This window comes from Choloepus didactylus, chromosome 2 (assembly GCF_015220235.1).
Source record: "Choloepus didactylus isolate mChoDid1 chromosome 2, mChoDid1.pri, whole genome shotgun sequence".
In the NCBI taxonomy this organism is placed as follows: Eukaryota; Metazoa; Chordata; class Mammalia; order Pilosa; family Megalonychidae; genus Choloepus; species Choloepus didactylus.
Genome location: NC_051308.1, coordinates 227023513 through 227046970, shown reverse-complemented (window position 1 = coordinate 227046970; position 23458 = coordinate 227023513). Strand labels below are relative to the sequence as shown.

General features: G+C 39.2%; 1 protein-coding gene across 2 annotated transcripts in view; it reads right to left on the bottom strand.

The window, feature by feature from the left end:
• Positions 1-23458, bottom strand: part of LUZP1 (leucine zipper protein 1) — a 158386-nt gene that overhangs the window by 36659 nt on the left and 98269 nt on the right. For both annotated transcript variants that reach the window (XM_037828231.1, XM_037828232.1), the window contains one exon: positions 18387-18485. The gene's annotated coding sequence lies outside the window, so the exon portion shown is untranslated. The remainder of the gene's footprint in view (positions 1-18386; positions 18486-23458) is intronic.

The following is a 23458-nucleotide window of genomic DNA, read 5'->3' as shown; positions in this document are numbered from 1 at the left end:
TAGAATCCTAAGTAAAGTTCTGCAAACCCAGAGCTGAAGCCCCCCACCACCACCACCGCCCTCCTCAGACACAGCTGAAACACTGCTGGGTGAAAAAAGATAAACAGGTTACAGGGAAAGTAACTCAACCAAGCTCCAATAGCGGTTTTAATTAACACATGCGGAGTACTGAATACAACCTACAAGCACGGAGCAGGAAGGGAAGCAGATTCCTTCCAGCAGGGAGGAGGCAGGGCTGACAATGTAATAAATAAATAAATAAATACTGCATAAATAAATAATAGACAATAATTTATAATTTGTTATTAATAAAATAATAGACAATAATTTATTATTTATTAATAAAATAGTGAATAATAATAATAAATAATACAAAAATAAACAAAAACAGAGGCTTTTCAGATTACTGGAAGACAGCTAAGTCCCAAGAAAACTGAGGAGCTGAGGACTAGCTCTGAAAAGGGGCATTTGCTCTTCTCCCATTTTTTTTTCTCTCACTCTAAGTAGCCCATTAGAGAAAGCCTCAGGCATCTTCAAGTCCCTGCTGACCCAGGCAACTGTGGAGTTAACAGTCAGAAAGACAAAGGAGGAATTCAAATGGAGAAGATAACTCCCTAAGGGGTGTATCCTCTCTAACAAAAGGGGGGTGGGACCAGCTCAAGTGGCTTCCCTGTCTCAGAGAATTCAGACCCCAGGGCCTAGGGGAAAACAACTGCTTGGCTTCTGACCCACCACCAGGTCAGGGTCCACTGTGAATTAAAGGGACCACACCTCTTTACACTGGTGGGTAGCTGCAGGCTGACAAGTGCCACCTGTTAGGCTGGATAGGGAAAGCACAGAGTCTAGAGACCTCATGGGAAAGCCTGTCAATCTTCTAGGACCCAACCTCAGGAAATACTGAATACACAGCCTCCTCCTGAGAACTGGGCCTCCCTAGTCTGGGAAAATCTGATTGGGGCATTCAAGGAAACCAGATGCCTAGACAACAGAAAACAAAAAATCACACTAGGGAAAATGAAGATATGGCCCAGTCAAAGGAACAAACTTACACTTCAACTGAGATAAGAGAATTGAAACAACTAATTATTAATCAAACAAATCTCAATTCAAAAATCAATTCAAGATGAGGGAAGATATGGCAAAAGAGATGAAGGATATAAAGAAGACACTGGGCGAACAAAAGGGAGAAATCAAAAGTTTGAAAAAACAAGTGGCAGAACTTACGGGAATGAAAAGCACAACACAAGATGAGGGACACAATGGTGACATACAGTAGCAGATTTCAAGAGACAGAAGAAAAGATTCATGAACTGGAGAATAGGACATCAGAAACCCTACACACACAGATGGGAAAAGAATGGAGAGATATGAGTGATGTCTCAGGGAAATGAGTGACAACATGAAGCACATGAATGTACATGTCATGGGTGTCCTGGAAGGGGAAGAGAAAGGAAAGGGGGCAGAGGCAATAATGGAGGAAATAGTCACTGAAAATTTCCCATCCCTTATGAAAGACATAAAATTACAGATCCAAGAAGTGCAGTGAACTCCAAACAGAATAGATCCGAATAGACTTACGCCAAGACACTTAATCAGATTATCAAATGTCAAAGACAAAGAGAGAATTCTGGAAGCAGCAAGAGAAAAGCGATCCATCACATACAAAGGAAGATCAATTAAGACTATGTGCAGATTTCTCAGTAGAAACCATGAAGGCAAGAAGGCAGTGGTATGATATATTTAAGATACTGAAAGAGAAAAACTACCAACCAAGAATTTTATATCTGGCAAAACTGTCCATTAAATATGAGGGAGAGTTTAAAATATTCTTAGACAAACAGACAATGAGTGAGTTTGTGAACAATATACCTACTCTATACGAAACACTAAAGGGAGCACTACAGACAGATAGGAAAAGACAGGAGAGAGAGGTCTGGAGCACAATGTTGGGAGACAGTAGAACAATAATGTAAGTACACTGAACAAAGATGACTGTGAGTATGGTTGAAAGAGAAAAGTTAGGGCCATGTAGGACACCAGAAGGTAAGACAGAAGATAAAGACTGGGACTGTGTGACTTAGTGAAACCTAGAGCAGTCAATGATGGTGATAAAATGTAAAAATATGTTTTTGCATGAGGAAGAACAAACAAATGTCAACTTTGCAAGGTGTTAAAAAGGGGTTGGTACTGGGGGAAAAACACAATCAATGCAAACTAGAGTCTATAGTTAACAGTAATATCGCAATATGCTTTTTTTAATTGTAACCAAGGCAATACACTAAGTTAAATGCCTATAAGAGGAGGCATAAGGGAGGGGTATGGGATTCTTGAAGTTAATGATGTTGTTTGACTTTTTAATGGTATTCTATTTTATTTTAACCTTTCCTTTTGTGGTTTTTTTAGTTGCCATTTTTTCTCTTTCTTTTTCTTTTTGTCTTTTTACTTTTTTCACCTCTTCCTCTTTCTTTGTTGGCTGTATTTTATCTTATTTCTAGTTTTCCTTTTATCCCTTTTATTATTCTTTTGTTTCAATTCTTTTTTTAAGTAATGAATGTGTGTAAGTGCTAATTGTGACGAATGCACAACCATATGATGATACTGTAAACTACTGTACACTGTGGATGATTGCATGGTATTTGAATATATCCCTATAAAATTGAAGGGAATAAAATAAAATAAACAGAGGGACACAAGTGCTGGAGAGAACTTGGAGAGAGAAATGTATGTATTCACTGTTGGTGGGGAAATAGAATGGTGTAGCCTATCTGGAAGACAGTAAGGTGGTCCCACAAAAAACTAGGTATGTGGGGGTTTCAAGATCCTGAAACCTCAGTATGGGGTATATACTTGGAAGATCGGAGAGCAGGGACACGAATGGACATTTATGCACCAGTATATATAGCAGCAGTATTCACTATTTGCAACAGACAGAGGTGGCCTAAGAATACAGTGACCGATGAACAGAATGGTAAACTGTAGTGTATGCATACAATAGAATATTGAGCAGCTACAAGAAGAAATGAATCTGTGAGACACATTTCATAGATCTTATGGGTAGATCTCGAGTACAACATTTTGAGTGAAGCACACCAGAAATGAGAGGGCAAACACTATAATGCCTCAATATCTAAAATATGTAAACTCTGAGAACTGAATCGTAGAGCACAGCTTATCAGGGAAATTCTTATTGTAATGGTTCCTAGATTGTAAACTCTTACAGCAGTCATATCTATTCCTGAGTTGTAATGGTTATCTCTAAATCCTGAGATGCTGAGCTCCTTGTGTATAACCTGGTCAGTCTCTGGAACTTTGAGAGCTAGAACTTGGCAGCTATGAATGTCAGTATTATCCCATATGGCAACTGTTGAAAGAGCTGAAAAAGAATTCAGACTTTAATTAGAGATCTGAATGAAGAAGATCTGGTTAGGAATAAGGCAAATCAGGCCCAAGGATAAAGAATGACACTGACTGCGATTCAAAACTACAACTTATGTGTGAGACCAAGGGAGGAGATGTTTATCTGGTGCAGGATCTATATTTTCTGTAGCATACTAGATAATTTAACTTGTACGATAAGTTTGTTTGAACGCCATAAGTGCAAGGAGCTTTGAATGGGAAGTGGGATTTGGTGAGTTTCTACAGTCCCGGGTGAAATGCCAACACATCCCAGAGTGATATGGGCAGAGTATAACTATATTTGCAGGGCCCCCCCAAGGAGCTGGGGAGAAATGCAAAAGTGCTGGACTTCCCCACCTGGACTATTGCTGATTTTCCCGCAAACACTGAGGACTGCCAACTTGCTGGGCTGAGCCCTCGATCAGGGGGCTTTCCCCTGGGAGGCTAGTTGCTGCAAAGGAAAGGCTAAGCCCACTTATACTTGTGCCTAGGAGTCCCCCGCAGAGAGCCTCTTTGTTGCTCAGATGTGGACCCCTCTCTCTCTCTAAGCCCACTCAGCAGGTGAACTCACAGCTCTCCCCCGTACGTGGGACGTGACTACAAGGGATGTGAATCCCCCTGGCAATGCGGGAAATGACTCCTGGAGATGAGCCTGGACCCAGTACTGTGGGATTGAGAGGATCTTCTTGACCAAAAGGGGGAGGAGAGATGAAACAAAAAGGTTCCAGTGGCTGAGAGATTTCAAATGGAGTCGAGAGGTCACTCTGGAGGGTATTCTTATGTGCTATATAGATATCACCTTTCAGTATTTAGTGTGTTAGAATGGCTAGAGAGAAATACCTGAAGCTGTCAAACTGCAACCTAGTGACCCTGATTCTTGAGGACGACTGTATAACTATGAAGATTGCATAGTGTGACTGTGTGACTGTGAAAACCTTGTGGCTCGCACTTCCTTTACCCAGCGTATGGACAGTAGAGTGGAAAAAGGGGACAAAAATTAGTTGAAGAATAGGGTGGGATGGAAGGGATGGAAAGAGTTAGAGATTCTTTTTTACTTTTATTTTTATTTTGGAATAAGGAAAAGGGTTCAAAAATTGATTCCAGTGATGAATGCACAACTCTGTGATGGTGCTGTGGATATATCTCAATTAAACTGTATTTAAAAAAAGTAAACGAACAATGAGGGGAGGAAGGGAAAGGGATGTTTTGGATGTTCTTTTTTACTTTAATTTTTATTTTACTTTTGAGTAATGAAAATGTTCGGTTTAATTGTGTTGATGAAAGCACAACTATATGACGATACTATGAACAACTGATTGTTCACTTTGAATGATTCTTTGTTATGTGATTATATCTCAATTAAACTGCATAAAAAAAAAGTCAACAGACTAGGGAAATATAGAATGATTGCCAGGCAACATTAAGAGCCCACCAGAAATCCATGGTCATGATTTAAAGTGAAACCAATCAGCGAAGTTGTATCTTTCCCTTCAATCTTGTTCAACTAAACAGATTAAGACAGAGTGGACAGAGTTGCACAGCCACCACTTGGAGAAAAGAATTGACTCCAACCAACACTGATTCCATGAGAAAGCCCAGGGCTTTAGTGAAACAGAGTGGGATTTGAGGAAATGCTTAATGCAGATTCTCTCCAACCCCAGAAGCCCTTCAACTGGCAGCACTGTAATCCTAGAGCCACCAGATGGAGCCCATACCCAGAACTTTAAAAAGCAGTTAGGCCTTGGAGGTGCTGGAAATAACCTAGCCTCCCTCTCTAAGCTTCTGGGATATTGCCCTCTCTCTGATTATTTCTCCCTGTTTGTGCTGGTTTGGAGCTGTTATGGACTCTAGGAAGCCATGTTCTTTTATTCTAATTTTATGGGATGGGACCTTTAATTAGTTTATTTCCATGGACATGTGAACCTGCCCATTCAGGATGGGTCTTAGTTAGCTCACTGGAGTCCTTAAGAGAGCTCAAAGCCCACACAGACTCAGATGCTTGGAGACACTGGGAGATGCAGAGAGAAGGACATTTGGAGGTGCTAAGCTAAGAGATGAAGCCCAGAGTTTGCCCTAAAGAAGTTGAGAGGACTCCCAGATGCTTAGAGAGAAATGCCCCAGAGAGCCAAGCAGAGAGTTGAGAGAAGCTGAGAGAGACAGAAGCCCAGAGACATTATGGACATGTGGTAATGCTCTGAATATGTGAACCCCAAACCACATACACAGAGTCTTAATCACAATGCTTTTCCCCTAGGCTATTAGCCAGTTCCTCTACTGGCGTCAGGTCTGTGCCAGGGAAACGGGATGTAAGTACCAAAAAACCACACCATTCCCAGGCTTTCCAACTCTAGTTTTTGGACCAAGTATTGGAGAAGAAGCAGAAAATATTTCTGAGTCTTCCCCCACTCCTTAGAATGAAATTTCAAAGCCAAAGGGTAGCTAAAAGATCATTTAGTCAACTGCTTTTCAACCTGGACTCAGTAAATCCCCTTAGGCATCATTCAGAAGAAAGAAGAGGGGAGAAGGTTTGAGCAGGCTGAGTTCAAGGCTCTTCCTTCCATTTAGTCAACCATAGCAAGTCTAATTTTTAGCTTTTTACCATATTGAATTTCCCCCATATGAAGAGTTCTACAGCTTTTATTTAAAATTAAACCACGAATTTGGCCCAATCCCCTGATTTTAAAAATGAGGGAACTGAGACTCAAAAGTAAAGACTGTAAATTCTCCAGCAACCCAGCAAACCCAAGGGCTTCAGTTTCCTGACTCTTTCCAGGGTTCTTCCCATTGTGCAAAATTGCTTCCTTACAAACTCTTAAGCATTTTTACAAACTGAGGAGTTCTGAGCACTACTCTAATTATATACAGACCAATAAGTGCAAAAGGATATAAAGGGATCAAATAAAGTACAACTACAAAGTGAATACTGCTATATTCCAGCAATATATTAACTACTTATGAATCCCAGATTCACCGTTTACTGTATACGTTCCTGCATAAATTACTTCTCTTCTCTGAGGTTTTCTCATCCATAAAAAGACAATATGGTAATCCCAAGGCATGTAAGGGGTTAGCAGAATGCCTTGCACACAAATCACAATAAACAGTAGCTGTTACTATTATTCTATTCAACCTTCACAGTAAGGTTATGGGGTAAGGACTGCTACCCCCTCACACTTGCAGCTAATAAGAGGAATATCTAACTTGTTGAACCCAGATCTAGTTCCATATTCTTTTAAGAATGCTATCCTATTATTCTCAGACATCAATCTTTTCATGCCTCAGCTCCCTCCTCTGAAAAAATAAAAAGAATATTGTGCTAGTTTGTTAATGCTGCAGAATGCAAAACACCAGAGATGGATAGGCTTTTATAAAACGGGGATTTATTTCGCTACACAGTTACAGTCTTAAGGCCACAAAGCATCCAAGGTAACACACCAGCAATCGGGTACCTTCAACAGAGGATGGCCAATGGCCTCCGGAAAACCTCTGCTAGCTAGGAAGGCAGCCGGCGTCCGCTCCAAAGCTCTGGCCTCAAAACAGCTTTCTCCCAGGACGTTCCTCTCTAGCAAGCTTGCTCCACCTCAAAACGCCACTCACAGCTGCACTAAGTTCCCTCTCTCTGAGCCAGCCCATTTATATGGCTCCACTGATCAAGGCCCACACCGAATGGGCGGGGCCACACCTCCATGGGAACATCTCATCAAAATCATCACCCACAGCTGGGTGGGGCACATTCCAAGCAAATCTAACCAGCACCCAAACGTCTGCCCCACAAGACCACAAAGATAATGGCATTTGGGGGACACAGTACATTCAAACCGGCACAAATATCAACCCAACATACCTTATAGCATCAATCATAAAATAGAGTCAGCGAAAACACTTTGAAGAGTATAGCCCTAAGGTAAGTTTCACCAGCAGAATCCTCCTAAAAACAGTGACTTGCTAAGTTCATCCTTTCTACTCAGGTAAAACAAAGAAATGCAAAGAAAATGGGGTTAGGGTGTTATTTATCTTTGAGCTTTTGGCTGTAAGCATGGCCAGGGAAAGGAAAGTTTTGCTACCTCTAAGACCAATCAAAAAGGGAAGGGGTAGGTAAGTCTCTTCCCAGTGCCTTCCCCCACTTTCCCTATTAACTATGTTTATCCAGTTTATTTATAAATAAAAATTCATTTATTCACTCAGAGGAAACACTTTACAATATTAAAATGTACAATGTCCAACAAAAGATTTCAAGACAAATGAAGATACAGGAAATGACGGCCCATTCTTAGTAACAAGACAAAAATTCAGAAACCATCAACAAGAAGACCAGACTTTGGACATACCAGACAAAGACTTAAAAAAATGATCCTCAGTATGTTCAAGGAGATGAAGAAAAACACAGAGAAAGAACTAGAGGATATCAGGGAAACAATGAATGAACAATAACAGAAATACTAAAGTTGAAGACCACAATAACTGAAATGAAAACTTCTCTAGAGAGTTTCAACAGCATATTGGAGCTGGCAGAATAAAGAAACAGTGATTTTGAAGACAAGGGAATTGCAATGATTCATGCTGAGGAACAGAAAGAAAAAAAAAATAAAGTGAACAGAGCCTAAGAGACCTGAGGGACACCAATAATATATGTTTTATGGGAGTCTGAGAAGGAGAAGAAAGTGAGTGATGGGCAGAGGAACTATCAAAGAAATAATGGCAAAAAACTTCCTACATTTAACAAAATATATGAATATGCACATTCAAGAAGTTTATCCAAACCAGATAAACTCGAAGAGAACCATGCCCAGACACATATTAGTCAAACTGTCAAATGCCAAGGACAAGTAGAGAGTTCTGAAAGCTGCAAGAGAAAAGCAACGTGTTATGTACAATGGTGTTTCGTTAAGATTAAGTGCTGATTTCCCATTAGAAACCACGAAAACAAGAAGCCAGTTGGACAAAATACTTAAAGTACTGAAAGAAAACAATTACCACTCAAGACTTTTATATCTGGTGAGACTGACTTTCAAAAATGAAGGCGAGATTAAGATATTTCCAGATAAACAAAAGTTGTGGAAGTTTATCACCACCAGCTATGCTAAAAGGAGTTCTCCAGACTGAAAGGAAACAACACTAGATATTGGATCAACATGATCTACAGAAATAAAGATCTTTGGTAAAGGCAATTATAAATGCCAGTACTATTGTATTCTATTTTTTGGTATCTAACTCCACATTTTACTTCTTAAATGCAAATGCATAAAAATAATGATAAATCTATGATTAGGGAATACAATAAATGAAGATATAATTTGTGACAAGTAAAAAAAAAAAGTGGGAGGACAGAGGAATATAGGAACGGTACATGTATGCTACTGAAGTCAAGTTGTATCAAATTAAACATGATTGTTAAGATGTTAAATTTAAGCGCCATGGTTCCCACAAAGAAAATAAACGAAAAAATTTTCAAAAAATTCATTTATTCAGTAGAAGTTATGGAGCATCTATGGTGCGCCCAGCATTTTGCTAGTTGCTAGCATGAGAGAGATCATTAAGACCTGAGCCTTGTTTTTGAGGGGTCAGATATGACTAAGTATAAAACAAAGACAAAGCCTCCACTAACCACCTTACATAAAATATCACCCACTCTTTCCTCTTACACCCTGCTTTTTTTAATTAGCACATTTTACTATACACACACACACACACACACACACACACACACACTCAAGGCTTGGAAGAAAAAGTGATTAATTGTGCCCAAGGGTGAAATTATATTAAACCTCAAAAAATAAATAAAAATTTTTTAGGAAAATAAAAAGAGGGAAAGATATTCCCATCCTTTAATGCCAACTTCCCCCATACCACTGTTGAGCTTAGGTCCAATTCATAGAAAGATACAGCATCAATTGTCTCTCACTGTGACTCCTTTCTGCCAAAGTTCCTGAACCCAGTTTCAAGTGGTCCTATCCAGCATTTCTGACACTAGCTCTTCTTCCTGTCCTAGCAGACCAAGAAAGGTCTGAAATAGAACATAATCAAGTCTGTTCTGCCCTTCCCCCAACACAGCTGCCCTGATTCACTTCCTGTTTCCAATAGTCATCTAAAGCAGGGGTTAAAAACTTTTTCTTTAAAGTTTGATAGTACAGATAAAGTAAACAACTTGCTTTGATGGTAATATTTTAGGCTTTGTAAGATCTAAGGTCTCTGTCCCAACTATTCAACACTGCCATTGTAGCATGAAGCATGGCTGTGTTTCAATTAAACCTTATTTACAAACTCAGGCACTGGGCCTCTGGGCCCTAGTTTGCCACTCCCTGATCTAAAGAAAAATGGGAGAGCTATTTTTAAGCAGCTTCTTCCCAACCATTTCTAGTTACCTGTCTTAAAACCATAGACTGTCACTTTATCCTGAAAGGTGGTAAGAAGCAGAGAACCATTCCACATCTCACCACCACTTCTTGAGTGGTTCTATTTAATTACTGGGCTTAGATGATGATTCTCAGAATCACAGATTCATGTATTTTAGATAGGCAAACCTCAGGGTTAGTAGCCCAATTAGCATATAGAGATTCTCCAGAGAGGAAAGCACTTAGAGATCATCTAATCCAACATCCTACTCAATGCCTACATTATCTGGCAAGAAGTCATTCAGCATCTGTTCAAACACTTCTAATGACAGGAAGGAAACTCATTTCCTTCAAGACAACTCATTCCATCTTTGAACAGCTTTGAGGTAAGATACCCTACTTATTTTTCTTCTTTTTAGCATATTACTTGTGAATCTGATTACTTATCTGCCTCTTATGGCATTCTTGTGGAATGTAAGATCAGGAACATGGTTTTTGTGTTTGTAGTAGTTTTTTACTGTTGTATCCCTAGCATCTTAAACAGTGTATGGTACATAAAAGGTATAAAATAATAGTTTATTGAATGAAAGGAAGGGGGGAAGGAGGAAGGGAGGGAAGAAAGGAGGGAGATACGAACAAACAAACCAATGGTGCATCTGGGGAACTTTTAAGTAATTCAGCATGGCTGACATAAAAGGCATATGAGGAAAGGACGAGTAAGTAATTGATAAGGTTGGAGTGGTAGATAGGGTCCAAATCACAGGGGTCTTTGAAATCTCACAGCAAGTACAGAGGTGATAATGTTTGCGGAACAAGTTTAGAATTCCCCTTTCTCCCTTCCTTCCTTCCATCCAAGTCTCCCCTGCCCCATTCTGATGGGGAACATATTTCAATGTATCACCTGTTCTCTGTTGCCTTTTCAAACAGTCTAATCCCACCAACAGAAACACCACCTTAACTTTATAGATTCTTCTGTCATGGCATCCATGATGCTTAACTTGTTTATACATTTGTCTTCCTCTACTAGGCTCTGAGTTCTGAGAGCGGAGATTGTATCATCTTCATTTTTATGTTTGGACACTAAATACAGTGCTTGGGGCAAGGTAGGAAACTTAGAAATGTTTGGTGAATAAATGAATAGTCTGACTGTATTCTGCACTGGTAAAACTACATCTGGAGAATTGTTCTTAAATCTGCAGACTACATTCTAGAAAAGATACTTTACCTTTATGCTAAAGGCTACAAACACAAATGCCAACAGGATCAGGACAATAATGTAAATGAGTGACATGGGCCTGGCAGAAACTATAGCTAACTGGAGAGAACAGGCCCTGCCTGTACTTCTATGTGAAATCTCTTACATGTAGCCAACTAATTCAAATTTAAAAAAAAGGCAAGAAAAAGAACACCACTGTGCAAGTTCCTCCAGAACACTTAAGTGCCTGTAAGTGGCTATGAGAAACAAATTTGCAACCTCTGTTTTGTACAAAGGGATTTAAGCAAGGGAGTAACATTTTTGTGATTGTGCATTTCTGAAAGACCATTCTGACAGGACAAGCTAGGATGCTAGGCAAGAGAGAGAACAACTATAACAGTAGCAATGGTGTAAAGGGGTGGGGATGGGTTTGAAAGATGACTGGTCTATCCAGTTCTAGTAATGAAGCCTACGACTGCAAGAGCTTAGCTGGCAGCCATATTACTACTTTGTAGGTTCATGGTGATTTTTTTCAAATAACCTATTAGATCTAATTAATTTATAAAAGCCTGAAAATATGGCTTAATACTTATTTCTTTTGCAGGCGGTATAGTGCAATGATTAAAGATTACAGACTCTAGAGCCAGACAGCCTAAGTTCAAATCCTGACTTTGTCACTTACTAGCTGACTTTGTCACTGACTAGCTGTGTGACTCTGGATAAGTTCAAATCCTGACTTTGTCACTTACTAGCTGACTTTGTCACTGACTAGCTGTGTGACTCTGGATAAGTTACTTGACTTCTCTGTGTTTCAATACTTACTTTATATGGTTATTGTAAGTGTAAATGAGTATAATACGTGAAGTGCTTAAAATAGTACCTGGTCCTTAAGTGCTATGTAAACTTTAGCTTAAATTATTATATATTGTTTTACACATTTCAACTTGTTAGTTTTAATCTATTGCCCAAATACTCTCCACACCTTCCAGCTTGCAAACATACACTATTTATAAATCTGATAGGCACATATTTTTTATGTCTTCTTCCAAATCGACGTTCAAATTGTTAAACAAAAGATAACCAAGAATAGAGCCCTCTAGAATGCCACTAAAAACAGACTCGCTAGATAAACACTGATCCATTAATTGGTACAATACCTACATGCAACTGTTCTATCAGTTCCAAAGCCAGCCCAAAATTTTCTGTGTTGGGATCACACAAGAAAATGTTAAATACTGAATTTTAATCCTAAAGACACATTTCCTTTGTAGCATATTCCTGATCCTCCAGCTTAGGAACCTTATCAAAAATGTATTGACCCAATGTATATCAAAGTGCAAAGAGTTGTCATCAATTAGCATGACTTATTCTAAGTGAACACATATTGTCTTCTGGGGGTCACTGTGTTCTCATCCTTTGCTCAGTTTTAGAATTTTACCATGGATCATTGTCGAGTTTCCGATAACACCCTCAAACCCAAGTGACCTAGGGTTAACTCCAGATAAATCAAATGGCTCTACAGGAAGAATCAGAATTTGATTCTGCCTTCAAAATTTGGCCTGAATCCATTTCCTTCTGGCTACCCACCATTACCACCCTAGTCCAAGCCATCATGATCCCTTCCCTGGACAAATGATTGCTGCAAAAGCTTCCTAAACTGTTCTCTCTGCTTCCATCATTGACCACCTTCCCTTACCCTCCACAGCCTATTTTCCCACAGCAACCAGAGTAAGCTTTTAAAAACATGTCAGATTAGGTCACTCCTCTGCTCAAAACTCTCCAGTGGATCTTTGATAAGGCAGTCAACTGGGACAGAGCAGCCTCTTCAATAAATGGTGTTTGGAGAACTGGATATCCATTTCCAAAAGAATGAAAGAGGACCCCATCTCGTACCTTATACAAAAATTATCTCAAAATGCATCAAAAACCAAAACATTAGTGCTAAGACTATAAGACTCTTAGAAGAAAATGTAGGGCAAGTTCTTAAAGATCTTGTGATAGGAGGTGGTTTCCTAGACCTTACACCCAAAGCGCAAACAACCAAAGAACAAATAGACGAATGGGATCTCCTCAAAATTAAACACTTTGTAGATAAAAGGACTTTGTCAAAAAAGTAAAAAGGCAGCCTACACAGTGGGAGACAATATTTGGAAACCACATATCAGATAAAGTTTAATATCCTGAATATATAAAGCATTCCTACAACTCAACAACAGAAAGACTAACAACCCAATCAAAAAATGGGCAAAAGACACGGACAGACACTTTTCTGAAGAAGAAATAGAAATGGCTCAAAAACATATGAAAAAATGCTCAACTTCACTGGCTATTAGGGGAAATACAAAATCAAAACCATAATGAGATATTATCTCACACCTACCAGAATGGCCATTATTAACAAAAACAAACAAACAAACAAACAAACAGAAAATTAAAAGTGCTGGAGAGGATGTGGAGAAAGAGGCACACTTATTCACTGTTGGTGGGACTGTAGAATGGTGCAACCACTCTGGAAGACAGTGTGGCAGTTCCTCAGGAAGCTAAGTATAGATTTGCCGTATGACCCAGCTATTCCATTACTAGGTATATACTCAGAGGAACTGAAAGTTAAGACAAGAACGGGTATTTGTAAACCAATGTTTATCACGGCATTATTCATGATTGCCAAGAGATGGAAACAGCCCAAATGTCCACCAATGGACGAGTGGATAAACATACTGTGGTACATATACACAATGCAATATTACGCAGCTGTAAGACAGAACAAAAGGACAAATACTCTATGGTCTCACTAATAAGAACCAACATTAATGAGCAAACTTTGAGAGTTAAAAGCTGATAACACAGGCTACCAGGAGACAGAAAGAGGGTAGAGATAGAGCATTTGATGCTGAAGGACTACAGAATGTCCAGCAGCCTTGACTGTATAGACCCAGAAATAGATAGCATAATACTGTGTGATGGTAGCACAATATTCTAACTACACTGAACAAAGATGTCCATGAGTAAAGCTGGAAAAGGTGGGCTAGAAGCATGCATGACACTTGAGGTAAAGATAGAAGATAGAGATTGGGACTCTTTAACTTAGCAAAAACTGGAGTGGTCAATGATTGTGACTAAAGGTACAAATATAAAACTGTTCTTGATTGTGGGAGAACAAATGTCAACCATGCAGAGTGTTGGAAATGGGATGGTAGTGGGGAAAAAATATAATCAAAGCAAATGAGAGTCTATGGTCAACAGTAACAGTGAAATACGCTTCCATTAAATGTAACAAAGGCAATATACCAAAGCTAAATGAGTATGAGAGGGGGATATAAGGGAGGGACATGGGATTCTTGATAGTGGTGTTGTTGTCTGACCCTACTACTCCATTGTATTGTATGATATTTTTCTTTTTATTATCTTTTTTATTATTTGTTAAAAAAAAAAAACTTTTTTTTCCCATAGTAATCAATATGTTCAAGTGCCAACTGTGGTGATAAATGCACAACTGTATGATAATACTGTGAACAACTGATCGCATACTATGGATAATTATATGGTATGTGAATATAGCTCTATAAAATTGTCTGGAAAAATATAAACAGGGATAAAAGTGCTGGAGAAAACATGGAGAGAGGGATGTACGTATTAACTGTCAATTAGGAGGCAGAATGGTGTAGCCTTTCTGGAGGACAGTGGGGTGGTTTCACATGAAGCTAAGTATGTGGGTGCCATAAGTTCCTGCAACCTTATTAGGGAGCATTTACTTGGAGGATCTGAGAGCAGGGACATGAATGGACATTTGCACACCGGAGAGAGTATATATGATTTGCAATGGTTGGAGGTAGCCTAAGGGTACATCAACTAAGGAACAGAATGGTGAACTGCTGTGTGTGCATACAAGGAAATATTGTGCTACTGTGAGGAGTGAAGCTGTGAGACATGCAATGAGGTGAATGGAACCTGTAGACAGTATTCTGAGTGAACTATGCCAGAAACAAAGGCAAACACTAGAATGCCTCACCAATATGGACTAACTACAATATGTAAAACTCTGAATTGAACCTTAGAGCACAGCTTATCAAGGGAATGCTTATTGTAATGGTCCCTAGATTATAAGCTCTTACAGCAGTCATAGCTATTCCTGAATTGTAATGGCTATCTCCAGATTCTGAGATGCTGATCCCTTTGTGTATAACCTGATGGATCCTTGGAACTTTGGGTATCTGTGTGACACCTGAAACTCAGAGCTAGAACTCGGCAGATATGGCCGTCAGTATTAGCACATACAACAACTGTTAAAAAAGCTGAAAAAGAATCCAGACCTCAACTAGAGATATGAATAAAGCAGATGTGGTTAGGACCAGGGCAAATCGGGCCACAGGGGAAAGGACAATACTGAGTGCATTTTAAAACTGCAAATTCCACGTGAGACCAAGGGAAGAGATGTTTAGTTGGCACAAGATCTATATTTCCTAAACAAGTTAACTCACCCAGTTCATTCAAATACCTTAATTAATTACATGAAACATTTAATAGGAAGTGAGACCTGGTAGGTTTGCATAGGTTAGTGTGAAATAGTGACACATCCCAAAGTAATTTGGGCAGAGAATAAAAATATATATGCAGGGCCTCCCTGAGGAGCTGGGGGAAAATGTAGAGGTGTTGGGCTTCCTTACCTGGATTGTTGCCATGTTCTCACAACATTGAGGACTGGCGATTTGATGTGCCAAGCCCTCTATCAAGGGACTTGCCCTTATGAAGCTCATTACTGTAAAGGAGAGGCTAAACTTGCTTATAATTGTGCCTAAGAGTCTCCCACTGAGTACCTCTCTGTTGCTCAGATGTGGCCCTCTCTCTCTAGCTAAGCCAACTCGGCAGGTGAACTCCCTGCCCTTCCCCCTATGTGGGATCTGACTCCCAAGGGTGTAAATCTCCCTGGTAATGCAGGATATGACTCCCAAGGGTGAATCTGGACCCGACATCCTGGGATTGAGAACATCCTTTGAACGAAAGGGGGATGCAAAATGAAACGAAATGAAGTTTCAGTGGCTGAGATTCCAAATGGAGTTGGGAGGTCACTCTGGTGGACATTCTTATGCACTATACAGAAAACCCTTTTTAGGTTTTAATGCATTGGAATAGCTAGAAGTGAATACCTGAAACTATCAAACTGTAACCCAATAGCCCTGACTCTTGAAGACGATTGCATAGCAATGTAGCTTACAAGAGGTGACAGTGTGATTGTGAAAGCTTTAAGGATCACACTCCCTTTATCGAGTATATGGATGAATGAGTAGAAAAATGGGGACAAAAACTAAATGAATAATATGATGGGGGGTGTTTTGGGTGTTCTCTACTTTTATTTTTTATTCTTATTTTCACTTTTTCTGGTACAAGGAAAATGTTCAAAAAATAGATTGGTGTGATGAATGCAAAACTATATGATTGTACTGTGAACGATTGTACACTTTGGATGATTGTATGGTATGTGAATATATCTCAATAAAATTGAATTTTAAAAAAAGGTAAGCAAAAACAAAGATGATTTAATAAAATCATCTCTTGATAAAAAGTTGAAAAAGTAGACATTGCTAAACATACAGTACACCTCTCAGATATTAGGGTTCAAATGCAAAGCTGATGTTGTTCTCTGTAATCTTCAGAGTGAAATAAATATTTTACATTTTAACCTAAAAAACAAACAAACAACAACAACAAAAAAAACCTCTCCAGTGGCTTCCCATCTCATTTAAGACTAAAAGGCAGTTCAAAGGTCTTATCCTGGCCTCAAAGGCCCTACATCATTGGGTCCCATTACTTCTCTTCCCTTATCTCATACTGCTCTTTCCCTACCCAGTCAACTCCAGCCACACCAGCATCTTTGTGGGTCCTTGTCATACTCATACCTCAAAGCTTTTACACTTGTTGTATGGGATGTACACTCTGCTAGGATGCTTTCCTCACTTCTTTCAGATCTTGGCTTAAATTATCCCTCCAACAGGCCTTCCCTGATCACCTTATGTAAAGTAGCAATTCACTCTCTATCATTTCACCCTTCTTTTTATTTTCTTCTTAGCACATATCACCCGGTGAGTGTTATTTATCTATTTTGCCTCTTTGTTTGCTTATTTATATCTGGTTATTCATTTATTTTTATGTTTCTACCCATTAAAATATAAAATCCTTGAGGGCAAGAACTTTTTCTGTTTTATTTAAATGTTATATACTTTACACCCAGAATTGTGCTAGGTATAAGTAAGCACTCAATTTTTATTATTAGAATATAAGCTAGAGTATACAGCATAATACCCTATGTATAATAGGTATATCTAATGAGTTTTCTTGATGAAAATGATTACTTTTCCCCCAGATTTCACCAAGTATATTAAAAAACATTGATGTTCCAATATAGTACCATCAGAAAGATCAAAGAATGAATACTGGCTGCCACTTTACCCAACCAGAAATTAATTTCATAACACAGTTCCCTAAGGTAGAGAAAATGCTCCAGAAAAAGGAAGAGAACAAGAATCCTGATCCAATTAATAGACAAGAGTTTGCCTTGAAACTTGTCCCCACACACCACCCCCACCAAGAAGAGTTCCATACTATCCCTAACTATGACTTTTTCCTAAAGGTCTCAACAGGCAAGTGAGAAGTCTTGCTAGGATTCTCTTCCTTCATCCAGTCACTCCTATAACTAGAATCCATTTCCCAGAGTAGCTGCCAAATGTCTCCTTCATTGAGTTGCCCTATTGCTCTAATTTCCCAAAGAAACTTTCTCTATTACCCAGTTACCACTGGTGACCAAAACTACTAGGTCCTTGGCCATTTGCTACGAGTTCTCACTTCTATTTCATTAGTACTCTCCAGTGCCTTGGCCAACAACCAATACAATAATGACACACAAAATCCAGAGAGCACTAGGAAAAGAAGTGAGTTATCACAAGTTTTTTTTTGTTTGTTTGTTTGTATGCTTTGTTCTTTAAAAGTTAAAGAGCACTGCCTCATCTAAAAAGTAGCTTTCTCAAAAAGGAAACATTATGGTATAATGAAAATCCAGGTTTGAAGCCTAGTTCTACCATTTACTACCTGTGTGAGCTAGATGTTATTTGACCTCTCTAAGTTCATCTCTTCACGGTGATAATAATAGGACTTACCTCATAGGTTGGTGTAAGTATTAAGGTAGATAACATTCATTGAGCAGGACTGTGCCTGGCACCCAGTAAGTTGTCAAATGGTAGCTAAGTCTACTTCTTAGAGCTGTCAACTTCATGCAAGTATTTTTACTTTCAATAGGCTGGTTGCTTAAATGTGAAAACATGAAATATTTACCACAGTATTTGGCTCATAAAAGGCCATTAACAAATATTGATTTTCTTCCCTTCCCTTTCAAGTGGTGGAAAAGCTATAGAGGCTTCAGAAACCACCCATTTCTATCAGAGTGCTCAGACTTCACTGTGCAACAAACATACCATCTAGGTAATTTAAGTTTTTCACCAATGCTTTCGGCTGCTCCTCTGATGTTTTCTGTCTTGTCTTTCACTGTCTTTCAAAGGCAGATGTCTCTTGACCTGGACAGAAGATAGAGAGGAAGAGATAGGTAAAGCATGAACCACCATGTGAGCCAACTCAGAGGCCTGTCCCAAAGACTGTCATATATACAGTGCAGTGCCAGAGAGGACAGCACAATGTCATTGCAGGATGCCAAGTCTGGATCCTTACTCTGAAGAAAGGTGCCTAAAAGTCTTTTCTCATGGAAGAGGAGGAGTTTGTCTCCCAGGAGAGCTCTCGTTTCCTATCAGGTGATATGGTGCCAAACCATTCTACATTCTTTCCTTAAACAAACAGCTGTTTACATTTCTCAACAGTCTAAAAATTCATATGACATCTTACAGCTAGGAAGCATCTCAGAAATCAACTAGGTATATATCCTTGCTTTAAGGAAGGAAACTGAAGCTTGGAAAGGGTGAGTCACACAATTTCTTACAGGTAAAGCCAGGATTCTACTAAAAATAAGATGCTCCTGGAAGATGTATAAGGAAAAAACAAACATTTGTATAGTATCTTCGATACCCCAGGCACTATGTTTGCTGTTTTATATAAGACAACAATTTAATAATGTTACCCCCACCCCCATCTGAATTTCAAGAAATAAAGTGACTTGTTCAAGGTCTTATTACAGCTTGCTATGAAGTGGCAGTTAGGATTTAAACCCAAATTTGTCTGACCACAAAAGCCCCTTCATCATTCTGGCTCCCATTTGGTCACCTTCTAAACTTTGTCCTCCAAAGGGCCCTGAACCACCCAGTATGAATGAGAACTAAAGATAGAGCTTCTCTGTCAGCAAACTTTCCCTCTCCATTTTGTAATGAGTAGCTTTTCTACAGGAGAGCTGAAAAACCTACCAATTCATTGAATCTTACACCTAAAACTGAGAGGCCCTAAAGATGCTACTGGAGGCAGAAGATTTGAGTCAATCTTCCTATATATCCTAATTTTGAGGAAGAATGGAATGGTAGCTTGCTCTTAAACTATTCCCCTTCTTTCATCACAACTCCCATCTCTCCCTTATACATCCTGCGTCTACCTTGTAACCTCTTTGCAAGGCTGTTGGTCCCTTTAAATTCAATTTTCACCCCTCCATGACCAACCCCAAAACACACACACACAATATAATCCATTCCTGCCTCTATCCTCCTAATGATCTAGAAGGCTAGAATTAAGATGTAGAAATAAAAAACTGATAGGATTTTTTGAAGTGATTCAAGAGAAGACGAGGGCAATCAGAGTAAATGAAGCCTCAAGCCACTAAGACCTGAAGAGAAAATAATTACTGTAAGTTATGGGAAAAGCTAGAAAAGAAGTAGAAAGAAGAATCTGTAGCATCCAAGGGATGACTTGAATGAATGTGGAAGAAGCTTTACATACCCCTCTCCACACAAACATGCCCACAAACACATACACCCTTTCCTCTACATAACCTAGAACCTCTCCTATATAAAAATTCTGGAGCTGCCACTATTCTTAACTCCAAGAAATGGCCACATAAATCTGGTCTAACTCTGCTAAGGTCTCTGCAGCCTTAACAATGACAGCAGAACCTGTGGAAAGCTAGTACCCCAGCACTCACCACCTACTGCCAAACTTGCTGACATGTTACTAAGGTCAGGGGCAGGGGTAGGGAGGGGGTGCTTTTCAAAACAAGATGGACCTCACTGCCAAAAATCAAACAAACAGGAACCCAGATAATCCTGGTGTGCTTTCAACTGCCTCCATTCCCTACTGATTTCTAAGAGGTAGAAGCAAGCAACAACTGATTTCTTCCTTTGCTTCTGAATGTTTACACTTTGCATCTTCAGAGTACCGGCCCTCTGTCCCTAGAAACAAAAGGATGACTGTAAAGATCCTCAGAATATACAGTGCTGCCCTTCAGAGAACTTTCCACCCTGACAGATCTACCCATATCACTTCTCCCAAGCATCTCTTCTCATGCTTCTTCTTCTTGTTACTGTTGTTGGTGACGGTGGTGTGTGTGTCGTCTGTCTAGAAACAGAGATAAAAGGAGCCTTGCAGAACTGAGAGTCTAACCCCCTTGTATTCCAGAGTAAAAAGTGAATCCCAGAGAGAAAAAGAGACTTAGCCAAGGTTACAAAACAAGTCCATGTAAACATGGCTGAGTCCACCCAGAGACAATTAACTATACTGAGTAAATGCATCAGCATATTCTCATTTGATTGCTGATTAAAGCTCATTTACATATATGTATTGCTTTTGTTCCCATAACACTTTGATAAAATTGTTAGAAGGGAATTCTGCTTTCATTATGACTCCCTCATAGATAATACCTGTAAACTATGGACAGAACACAAAAAACAACTATCTGAAGTGAATAAAGGCTGACAGATATTGGAGAGTATTCAAAAATTGGAAGAAGGGACAATCATGGGATGAACTCCCCATTTTTGTAAACTGTGATCTGAGGGTGGTCTAGCTGAGGTTCCAATTAAAAATAAGCCCAACTATGTAGGACACCAGAAGGAAAGATAGAAGACAAAGACTGGGACTGTATGACTTAATGAAACCTAGAGTGGTCAATGAGTGTGATTATATGTACAAATATATTTTTACATGAGGGAAAACAAATAAATGTCAACTTTGCAAGGTGTTAAAAATGAGGTGATATTGGGGAAAAAATACAATCAATGCAAACTCGAGTCTATAATTAACAGTAACACTGTAATATGCTTCCATTAATTGTAACAAAGGAAATATCCCAAAGCTAAATGTCTATAAGATGGGGATATAAAGGAGGGGTATGGGATTCTTGGTGTTGGTGTTGTTGCCTGACTTTTTTATTGTATTTCATTTTTTTTCCCCTTGTTAGTACTAGCCTGACTTTATTTTTTTTATTAAGATTTATTCACATACCATACAATCATCCAAAGTACACAATCCATTCATCACATTACCATCATATAATGCTCACCTACCACCCCAATGTTTTTTTTACATTTTCCTTGTACCAGAAAAAGTGAAAGCAAGAATAAAAAAAAACAAGTAAAAACAGAACACCCAAACTGTCCCCCCCCATTTTCTTCCTTTAGTTTTAGTTTTTATTTTGTTTTTTTGTTTTTTTTTTTTTGCCCCCATTTTTCTACTCATCCATCCATACATTGGACAAAGGGGAGTGTGATCCACATGGCTTTCCCAATAACACTGTCACCCTTCATAAGCTAAATTGTTATACAATCATCTCCAAGATTCAAGGGTTCTGGGGTGTAGAGGTATTTACTGCTAGCTATTCCAATTCATTGGAACCTAAAAAGGGTTATCTATATTGTGCGTAAGAGTGCCCACCACAGTGACCTCTCGGCTCCTTTTGGAGTCTCAGCCACTGAAACTTATTTCATTTCACATCGCCCTTTCAGTCAAGAAGATGTTCTCCATCCCATGATGCCAGATCTAGATTCCTCCCCGGGAGTCATATTCCACGTTGCCAGAGAGATTTACACCCCAGGGTGTCAGATCCCGTGTGTGGGGGGGGAGGGGGCCCACAGTGATTTCACCTGCCAAGTTGGCTTAGCTAGAGAGAGAGGGCCGCATCTGAGCAACAAAGAGGCATTCAGGAGGAGATGCTTAGACACAATTATAAGCAGGACTAGCCTCTCCTTTGCAGTAACAGTCTTCCCAAGGGCATGTCCCGTGATAGAGGGCTCAGCCCATCAAACCGCCAGTCCCCAATGTCTGTTGCTTTTTGGTTGTCATTTTTTTCTTTTTTTTTTTTTCTTTTTACTTTTTTCACCTCTTCCTCTTTCTTTGTGGAAGAAACGGAAATGCCCTTATATAGGTAGTGCTGGTGAATGCATAACTGTGATTATACAGGGAACCACTGATTGTTTACTTAGGATGGAATGTATAATGTGTGAATAAAACTGCCTAAAAAATAAACAGAGGGATCAAGTGCCAGAGAAAATGTGGAGAAAGAAATGTACTAATCACCATTGGTGGGGAAGTAGAATGGTGCAGCCCATCTGGAGGGCAGTGTGGTGTTTCCACAGAAAGCTAAGCATGAGGTTGCCATATGGTCCTGCAACTAGGTTATTGGGTACAAATTTAGAAGAACTGAAAAGAGGGACCCAAATAGACATTTGCACAGTGGAGTTTATGGTGTCAGTATTCACAATTTGCAGTGGATGGAGGTGGCCTAACAGTACATTGATGATGAATAGCATTTGCAATAACTAGAAGGAATGGTGAACTGTGGTGTATATATACAATGGAATATTGAGCTATTACAAGAAGGAGTGAAGTTGTGAGGTACATGGACACTGAGGACAGTAGGTTGAGTGAAATAAATCAGAAATGAAAAGAAAAACATTATAATGCCTCACTAATACGGACTAACTATATATGTAAGCTTTGAGAATTGAGTCTTGAGAGCATAGTTTATCAGGGGAAGGCTTATTGTAAAGTTTCCTAGATTGTAACCACTTACAGCAGTTACATCTGTCCCTGAGTTGTAATGGTTATTTCTAAATTCCGAGATGCTGAGCTCTTTGTGTATAATCTGGTCAGTCCCTTGAACTGTGGGTATCTGTGTGACACCTGCGATTCAAAGTCAGACTCCAGCAGCTATGAAAGTCAGCATTACCCCATATAGCAAATGTTAAAGGAGTCTGAAAAAAAGAGATTGGGTTTCAATTAGAGATAGGAACAAAATGGACTGGGTTAGGACTAAGGTAAATTAGACTAAAGGGTAAAGGACAATATGGACACTTTAAAATTTCAACTTCTGGGTGAGACCAAAGGAAGAGATGTTTATTAGTGCAAAATCTATATTTTTTGTAACACACTATATAATTTAACTCGTAAGGTCAGTTTATTCAAACAATATAATTTCATGAAACACTGAATAGCGAGTGAAATCTGGTTGGTTTATACAGGTTAGAATGAAGCCCCAATACATCCCAGAGTAATATGGGCAGAGAATAAAGATGTATTTGAAAAGCTCCCTTGAGGGTAGGGGGCAAAATGTGTAAATATT